Source organism: Pongo pygmaeus, chromosome 10 (genome assembly GCF_028885625.2).
Source record: "Pongo pygmaeus isolate AG05252 chromosome 10, NHGRI_mPonPyg2-v2.0_pri, whole genome shotgun sequence".
Lineage (NCBI taxonomy): Eukaryota > Metazoa > Chordata > Mammalia > Primates > Hominidae > Pongo > Pongo pygmaeus.
Genome location: NC_072383.2, coordinates 85,011,749 through 85,024,341, shown reverse-complemented (window position 1 = coordinate 85,024,341; position 12,593 = coordinate 85,011,749).

The window sequence follows — 12,593 nt, the reverse complement described above, 5'->3', positions numbered from 1 at the left end:
TTCTTTTACCTACTGTGATACACATTCATTCATTAATTCATTTAATGAAAGTTTTTGCCTATGTTCTGCCTCTATTGTGTCTCTTGTCATGATTTTAACTTCACTTATCTGAGAGAGGTAATTAGCGTTAATGAAATCACAAGGATGGAGCCCTAATCCTCTAATTACCTTTTTCAAGTATGTGATCAGTTTTTGTTTTCCTGGTTCGATTGTAAACTTTATGAACTAATACATGACATTCCTTTTTTGCTTGCCAATTTTGTATTATCTATGCTAAACCCAATACTCAATTCATAGGAAAAATTTAAAAATATATTTACAAGAATAATGAAGGAAGAAATGAATGTTTTGGTGGTCTGCATGCTAACTTTACTAGTTATGAGAGAAGGCTTTCTCATCTAGTCACAGAAATCATGCATCACTCCATATCTCTTTTTCCATCTCTTGTTGAAACTTCTCTAAAGACAGGCTTATTAGTCTTTGGTTGGAAGAATTGTTGCAGCAAATTCCCCTTCCTGATTACATACTAGGGGAACGATAGCATTATTTAATTGCAATGAATATACTGGATGATCAGTCAGGCACCATCAGGAATATTGTAGGTGAATATGGTAATGGAGGTGGAGGTGGAGTCATGACAGACCAAAAGTTCAAGACCTTAATATACATGTACTTAACTCTGGTCACCTCATCACCACAATGCCCTCACATTTAAGCTGTAGAATCACCTCAATGAATGTTTTAGGGCATGTGAATTTTTCTTTCTGTATTATAAGGAAGATTGATAAAGTCTTCCACCCTTAGTAAGCAGTCCTTGATGCCGAAAAGAAATAGTCGGCCAGTACTACTAATTTATTCCTTACCAGTTTGAAGACTAAGTTGATTTCCTTAATATTCTATATTGTTTGAGATTGTAAGTGTACCAAAAAATTTTTTCACCGAAATGATTAGGGTATATCAAATTTGGTCCTACTATCATTTTTAAAAAAAGAAAATGAGTGAGGCTTTTTAGTTGGTTCTCCAAAATACAAAACTTCAGGATCAAGGTAGAAAGTGCAGTTAGTCATTTTGGAGATTTACATTAAATTTCAATTTTTAAAAGTTCAAAACAACTATATCAGGCACTGTACATATAATGAAAAGAGAAAATAAATATGGATCTTATAATCTAGTGGGAGAGACAAACAACAACCGAATAATTACACAAATAAAAATAAAATTGTAATTGTGATCATTTTCTTGAAGGGAAGACAGATAAGCAGCTCTATGAGTTCATAATATTTTTCTGTTCTCCTGTTCTGATCGTCTTCTGGGTGGTGAGAGATAATTGAAATGATGCATGTGAAATAACTTTTTAATTACATCAAACTGTGTAAATATATGACATTCATACTAATAAGTATTTCCCTTTGTCAATCAAACTTTCTTTAATTATGTAACTCCTTCTGGGTTTAATTTTTCATTTAATTCTTACGGCCTTTCGGTCTTTATGCATTTAATTTGTATGTATTATGACTATGACATCAGAATCCTCAAACCAGTGTTCTCAGTTTTGTGGAAAAAGTGAAAATGATGATGGAATCACACACTTTTCTGGCTCTCTGAATTATTAATATATTATCATTTTTCTTAAAATTATAACTGATGTCTTTGCAGAGTGTAATGAAGCTATGAGATAATTTAGAAGGAAATAACATAAAAACACAGTCCTTACTAGGTCTGTTATAAATTATATTAGTCTACTGGAGCTGCTGTAACAAAATACTACAGACTGGTTTGGATTAAACAACAGAAATGTATTTTCTCTCAGTTCTAGAAGTTGGAAGTCCCCAAGATTAAGACACTGTCAGGGTTGGTTTCTGAAACCTCTTTCTGGTTTATACATATGCAGATATCCAATTTCTGACTGTGTCTTCACGTAGCTTTTCCTCTGGGCAAAAGATCATTGGTATCTCTTTCTTTTTTTAAAGGACACCAGTTCTACTGGATTAAGTTCCCATTCTTATGATCTCATTAACCATAATCATCTCCTTAAAGGCCTTATGTCCAAAAACAGTCACATTGGGAGTTAGGCCTTAACAAATAAATTTTGAGGGAATATGATTCAGTTCAAAATATAAATCTTGCATTATTTTAAAAAACTCATTTACACTACTAATAACAACATTCGTGAGATATCTATATTAACCCTATTCCAAATAAATCCTAATTTTAAAATTTTCTATGACTAGGGCCGGGCGCGGTGGCTCACGCCTGTAATCCCAGCACTTTAGGAGGCCCAGGCGGGAGGATCACGAGGTCAGGAGATCGAGACCATCCTGGCTAACATGGTGAAACCCTGTCTCTATTAAAAATACAAAAAACATTTAGCCAGGCGTGGTGGCGGATGGCTGTAGTCCCAGCTACTCGGAAGGCTGAGGCAGGAGAATGGTGTGAACCCGGGAAGCGGAGCTTGCAGTGAGCCGAGATCGCGCCACTGCACTCCAGCCTGGGCAACAGAACGAGACGCCATCTCAAAAAAAAAAAAAAGAAAGAAAGAAAAAGTCTATGATTACACTTTAATAAAAGTGTGGAGGTTTTTTCAAAATTAAGTTAGGTAAAATAGAAAAAACAATTCTGTTTTAATTTTTGTATAAAAACACTTTAAGAGTGCTAGACACTAAGCAAACAATTCTATACAAACCTACACAACTTTAGGGTAAGGCATCCACAACTATGGAAATTATCCAGCTTTAAAAATAATTTTTGAATAATTTGTGTCAAATTCTAGATTTGTTATCTATAGGAAGTAAGAGATTTATGATGGAAAATGCTGAATATTGAGATTATTGTCTAAAATGGTATCACTGAATGGAATTTCTATAAGGACAGGGATGTTGTCATTTTTTTTCTGGCCACCGTAGGTGCCTAGAAAAGTGCCTTGTCCAAAATAAGTATTATAAAAATGTTCCTCAGTGAATACATGTTAATATCATTTACTCAAATTAGCTTCATTTCTTATAGCACTTCACAATTCACCTGAATCTTAACTATAATACCATAACATAGTTAAAAAGAGATGTGGTTTTAAGAATCTATACAGTTTTTGGTAGAATCTTCTATACTATCATTTTCTTTTGTTCTAAGTTAAGAGTGCTTAGTTCTCTCAATACTTATATCTACAATTTATACCAGTCAGAATGGCTATTATGAAAGTCAAAAAAAAAAGTTGTTGATGAGGATGAGGAGAAAAAAAGAATGATTACAGACTGTTAGTGGGAATGTAAATTATTACAACCTCTAGGGAAAACAGAACTAAAAATGGAACTACCATTTGATCCAGCAATCCCACTACTGGGAATCTACCCAATGTAAAATCAATTATTATATATAAAAAAAACCTTGTGCTTGTATGTTTATTACAGCACTATTATATGGCATAAAGCTAAGTGTCTATTAACAGATGATAGGAGAAAGGAAATGTGACATACATACACACACACACACACACACGATACTCAGCCATAAAAAGGAATGAAATCGTGTCTTTTGCGGCAACACGAATGGAATTGGAGGCCATTACCTTAAGTGTAATAATTCAGAAACAGAAAGTCAAATAGCACATATTCTCACTTATCAGTGGAAACTAAACAATGTATGGATATGTATGTAGAGTGTGGAATAACAGACATTGGAGACTCAGAAGGGTAGGAGAGTGAGAGGGGAGTGAGGGATGAGAAATTATGTAATGGGTACAGTGTGCATTATTTGGGTGATGTTTACACTAAAAGCCCATGTATTAGTTCTTTCTCACACTGCTATAATGAACTATCCGAGACTGAGTAATTTATGGAGAAAAACCTTTTAACCCATTCATAGAACTGTGGGCTGTACACGAAGCATGGCTGAGAGGCTCAGGAAACTTAACAATCATGGCGGAAGGCAAAGGGAATCCATGCACATCTTACGATGGTGGAGCAGGAGAAAGAGAGCAAAGGGGAAGTGCTACTCACTTTTAAACAATCAGATATCATGAGAACTCACTCACTATCATGAGAACAGCAAGGGAGAAATCTGCCCCCATGATCCAATCACCTCCCACCCTCCCCTCCTCTAACACTGAAGATCACAATTCAACATGAGAGTCACGTGGGAACACAAAGCCAAACCATCTCAGCCCAGATTTCACTGCTATGCAATATATAACAAACATGGGATTTATATTACTTATGTAATAAAACGACACTTGTATCCCTTAAATTTATACAAATAAAAAAATTTCAAATGTTGACCAACGATCTAAGATTCATGGCTTTTGAGTTGGAGAATTTAAATTATATAATTAATGCAGTCTAAATTCAACTTTAAGGTTAAAGTCCTAAACAACAAAAATTAAAAAAACGTGATTATAAACATTCTTTCAAGTTTTGAGGTTGAATATAAGTCTACAATTAAAAAATAAATGGGGAATTGGCAATTATATTATTTCATTTTATAGGAAAGCTGTATCGCATTAATTTTGGCCAACCTTCAAAAGTAGATGTTACTATTTATTACAAGTGTATCTTTTTATTTTTATATTATTATTTTTTTTTTATTTTTGAGACAGAGTCTCACACTGTCACCCAGGCTAGAGTACATTGGCGCGATCTCTGCTCACTGCAAGCTCCGCCTCCTGGGTTCACGCCATTCTCCTGCCTCAGCCTCCTGAGTAGCTGGGACTACAGGCGCCCGCCACCACGCCCGGCTAATTTTTTGTATTTTTAGTAGAGACGGGGTTTCACCGCATTAGCTAGAATGGTCTCCATCTCCTGACCTCGTGATCTGCCCGCCTCGGCCTCCCAAAGTGATGGGATTGCAGGCGTGAGCCACCGTGCCCGGCCTCCTATTATTATTATTATTTTGAGACATGTTCTTGTTCTGGTGCCCAGGCTGTAGTGCAGTGTCGCCATCATGGCTCACTGCAGCCTCAAACTTCTGGGCTCAGGCAACCCTCTCACCTCCACTTCCCAAGTATCCGGGACTACAGGCGTACACTACCATGCCTGGCTAATTTTTTTTTTCAATTATTTTTTGTAGAGATGGGGTCTCACTATGCTGCTCAGGCTGGTCTCAAACTCCTGGGCTCAAGTGATCCTCCCACGTAGGCCTCCCAAAATTCTGGGTTTATAGATGTGAGCCACTATGCCCTTCCTTGATGATTTCTACTGACAGATAATAAATAGTTTTCACAAAATTCTCGAGAAAAACCTGGGCCATACCTCAATTGTTTATAATTTTTTACTCTGCCTTTTACCAATTTATATTTTATCTTTTATATGGGGTAATTAGAATGAGAATGATGTAAGGGAAGAGTCCTAAGTTTAGAATTAAACACATCTACATCTACATTGTAATGCCTGACAGCTAAGCTGCTTACCAGCTGTGCGTTTTCTGGCAATTTATATATCCTTTGTTTTCCCTTCAAGAAAAATAAGTTGTTTTTTTTTTTTTTTTTAGTGAAATTGTATGTATAATATGTATATATTTATATTATATAATTTAAAATACCAGGCACAATAAAATGGCTCTCATTATATTCTTTTAGTAGAGGCTTTTTTTGTTTTGTTTTGCAGTAGTTTTGTTTTGTTTAATATCGAACTGGTTATTTAAACATTTAAGTATTTGTCTTTGTATTATATTAAAAGCGATTTAGAATTTCTTGACAGGAAAACTAGAGTAACTAATGTAAGTCTCTGTAAGTAATAGAACTCACTGCACTCTATGCAGGGGAATTTGAAAAGTTTTGAAAACATAAAAATCAATGTTGTATGTTGGTAGAAAAGCTACGTCCTAGAGATCCTGTTCTTAATATTGGTATATGTGCAATTTCAAAACAGGGATGAGTCAAATCACATAAAGCTATGACATTTTCCTTGTTATTTGTCACTTGCAAGCTTAGCAGTGGTGAGGATGTTGGAGATAAATGTAAGAAGCTAGGCCATCTTTGCTCATTTTGAATGTAGTGGATGCCTCTTTCCTTATACGATTGTCAAATTAACCCTTTTCAGGTTGCCAGGTCTACTGTTTTAAATTATATACAGATAGATTTTTGTAAGAAAGGAAAAAAAAATTCTCAAAAAAGTGTGTACTTGCGTGTCTTTTGTAGAATGCATCTAAACAAGTTGTCTAAAATTATACATCTTCTCTTTATTTATGCAGCTTATTCTCCCTTTTTTGTTATCTCGGTTTTCTTTCTCTCTCCCTGCTCCACACACTTGAATGAAGATTGAAAACTACATATTCTCTTCAGTATTAGGACCTCTGAAATTGATCCTGATGTTCTAAATACATTTTCCTTATCTTTCATCTTTCTTACGAGAGTATTATCCTCATTTTTTATATGATAGCTGCTTTGAAAGGAAAAGGCCTTGATGTAGGCCAAGCAATTTGTAAGATATGGAGGTGAGATATGAATCATAGTTCATCTGTATCTCTAGGCTGTATTTATCTCCTTACTTCTAGAGAAAAAGGAATAAGGAAAAAAATGTTAATTTAATGATTTTAAAATATATTTATTATCATTATAAAGACTAATTGAGCAGTATTATTCAAAATTCAAAGTTTTGAGTTCTATATAGATAGTTTGCATATATGTAGGAGATGGACATCCCTGTACAGCTACTTTTTCCTAAGTTTATCAATGTTTCTTTTAAGACTTAAGGTAGTCCTTCTATTCCAAATATGCAGAAAGCATTTGAACACATATTTCAAAGAATTTCTGGAGACAGCCAGGAGTAGCCAATCAACTTAAATCCTTGTATGTCCTCCTGGGCTGAAATGCACGTTTCCTTCACTATATATTTCAGTTCTCCTGTTCTTCTATCTCAGCTCTCTAGTTTTCCAAAACTAACACCCTTGAATAAGAGAAACTCTGTGCCAAAGACTACTTGGGACATTTCCAACCACAAGATTCAGAGGGTCTGGATGCCTCTAATTTAGTATTACCAACATACCCATCGGTGACTCAAGCCAAACAGAGACCACGCCAGGACACTTTTTAATTTGCCAAAGCAACTTGTGAAAGAGGTAAACCAGTCCAATTCTGATAAATTATCTGCAAACAAATTAGATATTCTTACAGCAAGGAAGTGTCAATACTGTAACCAAGCAGAGGTGACAGAATTCATAACATGTTTCAGCAGAATATATCAGAAAAATTATTTTGTAACCATGGTAAATATATTAAATCATTCTTCCAGCATTCCGTTAAGCTTGTATTTGGATTTAATAGCCATTCCACAATGAATACATACTTCAAAACATCATGTTGTGAAATATAAATACCTAAAATTTTATCTATTGGTTTAAAAAATAAATTTAAAAAATTTTAAAAGAATGGGCTATATCACTAAATATTACACACTGCTGAGATTTTGCAATTTGCCATTGAATTTTATATATTAGTCTTGCCAAATTAGATAAGTTAAGTCTCTAAATTTATTTCATGAAGAAGTAGGTAGCTCCTAGATAGCTAGTAGGTACAGTTTTAGTTGGCTATATTTTTAAATTACTCAAATAGGTGATTTTTAAATATACTTTTATGTTGCATTGATAATAGCCAGTCAGAAAAATTGAATCATTTAATAATTTATGTTTGTAGGTGCATTTTAGCAATCATCCTTTAAAAATTCTGATATTTATATGTCTCATTTGATTTGAATGTATTCAAAGTGTGAGAAGGAAGTAATCTAACATGTACAAAACACTATACTAGATAGTTTCATACATTTTAGCCAATTATTACGCACAATAATTTTGCAAAATATTATGCATATTTTATAGATAGTAAAACTGTGGATTTTTAACATACAAGGTCATAAATCAGAAGGTAAGTATAATTCTATTTAGTACAGTAATTTGAATTCTCCACCAGCCCATAAAAGACTTTGAGAAAGACATTGCTTTAAATGATCACTTAGAAAGCAGGGTATTCATCCTCTCAAAGGCTATTTAGTTATATTTGAGTAAGTTTCATTTCTCCTGTTAAGTTATAAAAAAGTTGAAGGGTATCTTAAATTTATTCTTCATATCAACTTACAATTAACCTCATACATGGAAACGTTTATACAAATTTAAGCCAAAAAGAAAAAAAAATGTTGTAAGTGTTCTAATTCATCTTTAAGTTTTAGTAACATTAAATTAATATAATGTTTTATAAATACTCAAATGCAACATATTCAAAACTATTTTTTATCATTCCCATTTCTGCTCTCTGAAACAGACTCTTTTTCAAAATGTCCTACCATGGCAAGTATTTCCATTATCAATTGTCCCTGAGCTAAAACACATTTAATCTTATATTGGCTTATTTTAGCCAATTCCCACATCTACTCAATCATCAAGCTCTATAGATTTTATTCTATTATTAGTCCCAGATTCTCACTCTCACCACTTTAGTTCAGGTATTTATAAAATAAACAGAAACATCATTGATGTTATATGCAAAGTTCTGAGCTTTTAAGAGTCATAAGTTATTCATTCAGTCAAATTTTTATGTATTATTCTCGAATTGTTTTGCAAACAAATCTATTGTGCAATATAAAGGAAAAAATAAAATCTAATGATTGATAATGACTCAAGTAATTACAAATATATTATATATATATATATTTTGGGGTAAAAAAGAAAAAAACAATCAAAACTTTAAAAGTTTAGAAAAATAGAAATAAGTGAAGATTCAGAAATAGTAAATTATTTGGTCTAGCAAATGATAAGATTGTGCATTTGAGCACCATTATCCTTTTTCTTTCAAAGGTTACTATCCATGTGGTAAATAAATAGCAGTGCTTCTGTGAGACCTTTTTTTTAACCCCCTTCAAAAATGTTAAGTTCCCCTTCCTCCTACCTGTAGCACTTTCACATACCATTTTGATAGCATTTATAAAACGTTAGTTTATTTATTTGCTCATCTGTCTGACATCTGCATAAGACCTTCACCTCCTGGCAAGCCAGGACAATGCCTTTGTGCTTCTGTGTTTGTACTGGATTCTCAGCAAGCATAATTTTTAAATAATTAAATAAGTATATATATATTTATTTATAAATATTTTAATTATATATTATATCATACATCATATATGCATTGCTTGTATAATACATAGCATTGTTATCTATGTTAAATATATATATGAATTTAAAAATGGATGGATGTGCTTATGTTCATCCACATGGCTTTATGTTAAGTTTTAGAGTTTTGTACTATGTTCAGTAGGATGGTAAATACTTTGTAAACATGTCCAAGTTAAAGACACAGAGAAGTGACTCACCAGTTTGCTAATTCACAGGAGACTGAGAGATTGTGTCTGTGCCTGTGTGCAAAGCATTTTAAACAATCAGTTGCAATGTCTATTTCATGGCTCTTTTTATTAAATAGAAAAATCCATTTACCAAAGGCCTGTTGCTTTTTATTATGCAATGTATATGTTTTTAAAAGACAAGGCTTTGGTATGTTTACAAAAGTTAGCCACTAAACAATTATGTCTGCTTAATAATACTTGACTTACAGATAATCTATTACATTGATTCTTTTCTCTCAGATAGTTCTCTTTTAAATTTCCAAGAATTGGTTGCCTTTGTGTGTTACTTTATCACATAACGAGGTACTCATGAGACCTCATTATAGAACCAACTCTATTTTCAATCATTAAATTAGTGCTCTTATTAAGATGAAGTATGAAACTGCTTGAATTGCTGCTTTCTTCAAAATGCTTTTTAAAATATTTGAAATCCTTTTGAATGGTAAATTAAAATCTTTTATAGTAATAAAGAATCATATTTACAGGTTAAGGAAAGCTAATTGGAATTAAATTGATAGATGCGGTGAATTATTTTATATACAAACTGCCCTGATGCAAACATGATTTCTTTTCTACAGGAGAAAAATATGAGAATAGAATAATTATAGTCATTTGAGAATGCAGCCAAGCCAAACAGTGAGACAGATAACTTTTCAAAGAAATATATCAAATATACCCATATTAACTGATTTCCTTTCACCTATGTTTAGGTGCATGGCTAACAGAAAAGAAAGAAAGAAAAAAGAGAGAGAGAGAGAGAAAGAAGGAAAGAAAGAACCTTGGAAGTTACTTTTTAAGGCTGTCTGGGTGTGGTGGCTCACACCTGTAATCCCAGCACTTTAGGAGCCAAGGTGGACAGATCACTCAAGGTCAGGAGTTCAAGACCAGCCTGGCCAACATAGTGAAATCTGATGTCTACTAAAAATACAAAAATTAGCAGAGCAGGATGGTGCACACCTGTAATCCCAGCTGTTTATGTGGCTGAGGCAAGAGGATTGCTTGAACCCAAAAGACAGAGGTTGCAGTAAGCCCAGGTCACACCACTGTATTCCAGCCTGGGTGACAAAGTGAGACTCCCACTCAAAAAAAAAAAAAAAAGAAGTTACTTTTAAAAAACATGAACCTGTTAAACTGACATGTTTTAGTTAAATAGAATTAATGTAAAATAATCTATACTTAGGTATTTTACATGAACTTATACAATGTGGAAGCTTTACATAATATACAATATTATATGTAATTACAAAGAAGAGTTTAAAAATATCCTTTCCATGAAAGAGCTCAAAATTAAAAGTATACAAATATATACACACACATGCACACACACACACATATCACTTGCCTTATAAGTAGTTAAGAGAGATGAATATAAATTATTAGATTTATTATACAGTAGAATCATACGCCCTTTGGTGGCTATAAATATCAGATTTTCTATTTCCTTCCTACTCAGCAGTAGGAAAATAGTAAGACAGGAAAATATTAATTCCTCAGTAGGAAAATATTAAGAAGTTTTTGGTTTGTTTGTTTGTGTTGGTTGCCTTCTATATTAGTTTGCTAGGGTTGCCATAACAAAGTACCCCAGACCAGTGGCTTTAAAAGTATAAATTTATTTTCTCACATTTTTGAGGGTTGTAAGTCAAGATCAAGGTGTCAACAGGGTAGGTTCTTTCTGAGCGCCAAAAGGGGAGGCTTTTTCCCTAGCTTACAGATGGCTGTCTTCTCCCTGTGTTTTCTTATCCTCTTCCCTCTGTAGATGTTGGTATGTCTATATTTACTCTTCTAATAAGGACATCAGTCATAGTGGACTAGGTCCTACCTTAATGAGCTCATTTTAAGACATCAGTCATGTTGGATTAGGACCTACCCCAAATAACTCATTTTAACTTACTTAATTATATCTGTAAAGTGATCATCAAATATAGTCACATTCTAGGGTACTAGGGATTAAGGCTGCAATATATGAATTGGAAGGGGGGAATAATTCAGCCCACAGCACGTCATGCTCTGCCCCCCACAAATGTATGCCTTTATCCCATGCAAAATACATTCACCCCATCCCAGAAGCCCCTAGTCTTAACTCATTCCAGAATCAACTCTAAGTCACAAATCTCATTTAAATGCCATTTGATCCAGGTGTGGGTGAGACTCCAGGTATGATTCATCCTGAGGCAAAATTCCTCTCTAGCTATGAATTTGTGAGACCAGACAAGTTATCTTCTTTCAAAATACAATGGTGGGATAGGAATTGGATGTACATTTCAATTTCAAAAGGAAGAAAACAGAAATAAAGAGGTTATGCATCCCAAGCAAGTCCAAATGGCAGCCTCATCTCCTCAGCCTTAGGTGGTAGTGGCCTGTTCTTTGAAACTTTAGAGGAGGCCTTGCCATTTATAACCAAGGAGGAGACAAACCTACTCGTGGGCCTGTTGTACTGGAAGAAATGCCAACTTCTGCACTGCCTGCAAGGTCATTCAATCTTTTTATTAAAGGATAATGTACATTCACAGCCAATTAATCTGTTTTTCCATCCTGTAGAATTTCGTTCCATCCATTTATTTTTTTCCATCTCTATTTTCTTCAGTACAAGCTGGGTGTGTTTCAGCATGTATCGAATTCTCAAAAAACTTTTCTGGCCTACAATGCAATTCACAGACGTCCAAGCCATCAAACATGAGGACAGTCCAAGAGGATCCTACGTAAATTTTTCCTGGATAACCACGTCTTCAATCCCAGCTTCTGGTGAGATGGTTGAATAGACCCATGAGCCATACATACAATCTCTTTAGCAAATGGTCATTCAGCCACAACCTTGATGTTTCCTCCAGAACAGGCTTTCTGATTTTTTGCAATATGGATAGACTGAGGATTTTCCATATCTTTAAATGCTGGTTCCTTTTTGTTTAGCAATTCTTTCTTCCATTTATCTCTCTCCTTTAGTATTTTGCCATAATCAACAGGGAGAAGGAATACTATCAATACTTTTTATAAAAAATACAAATCTTCTCAGCTAAATATCCTAATTTATAAAAGTTCTATTTTCCACAGAACACTAGAACACAATTTGGCTAAACTTTGCATTACTGTATAACAAAGGTCATTTTTCCTCCAGTTTCAGTAATGTTTCTCTTTTCCCTCTAATACCTTACCAAAGCATCTTTAACATTCTACCAACATTCACACATACACACATACACACACACACACACATATATATATATATATACTTTTTTTACATAAACAAGTTGGTCTCAAACTCCTGGCTTCAAGTAATCC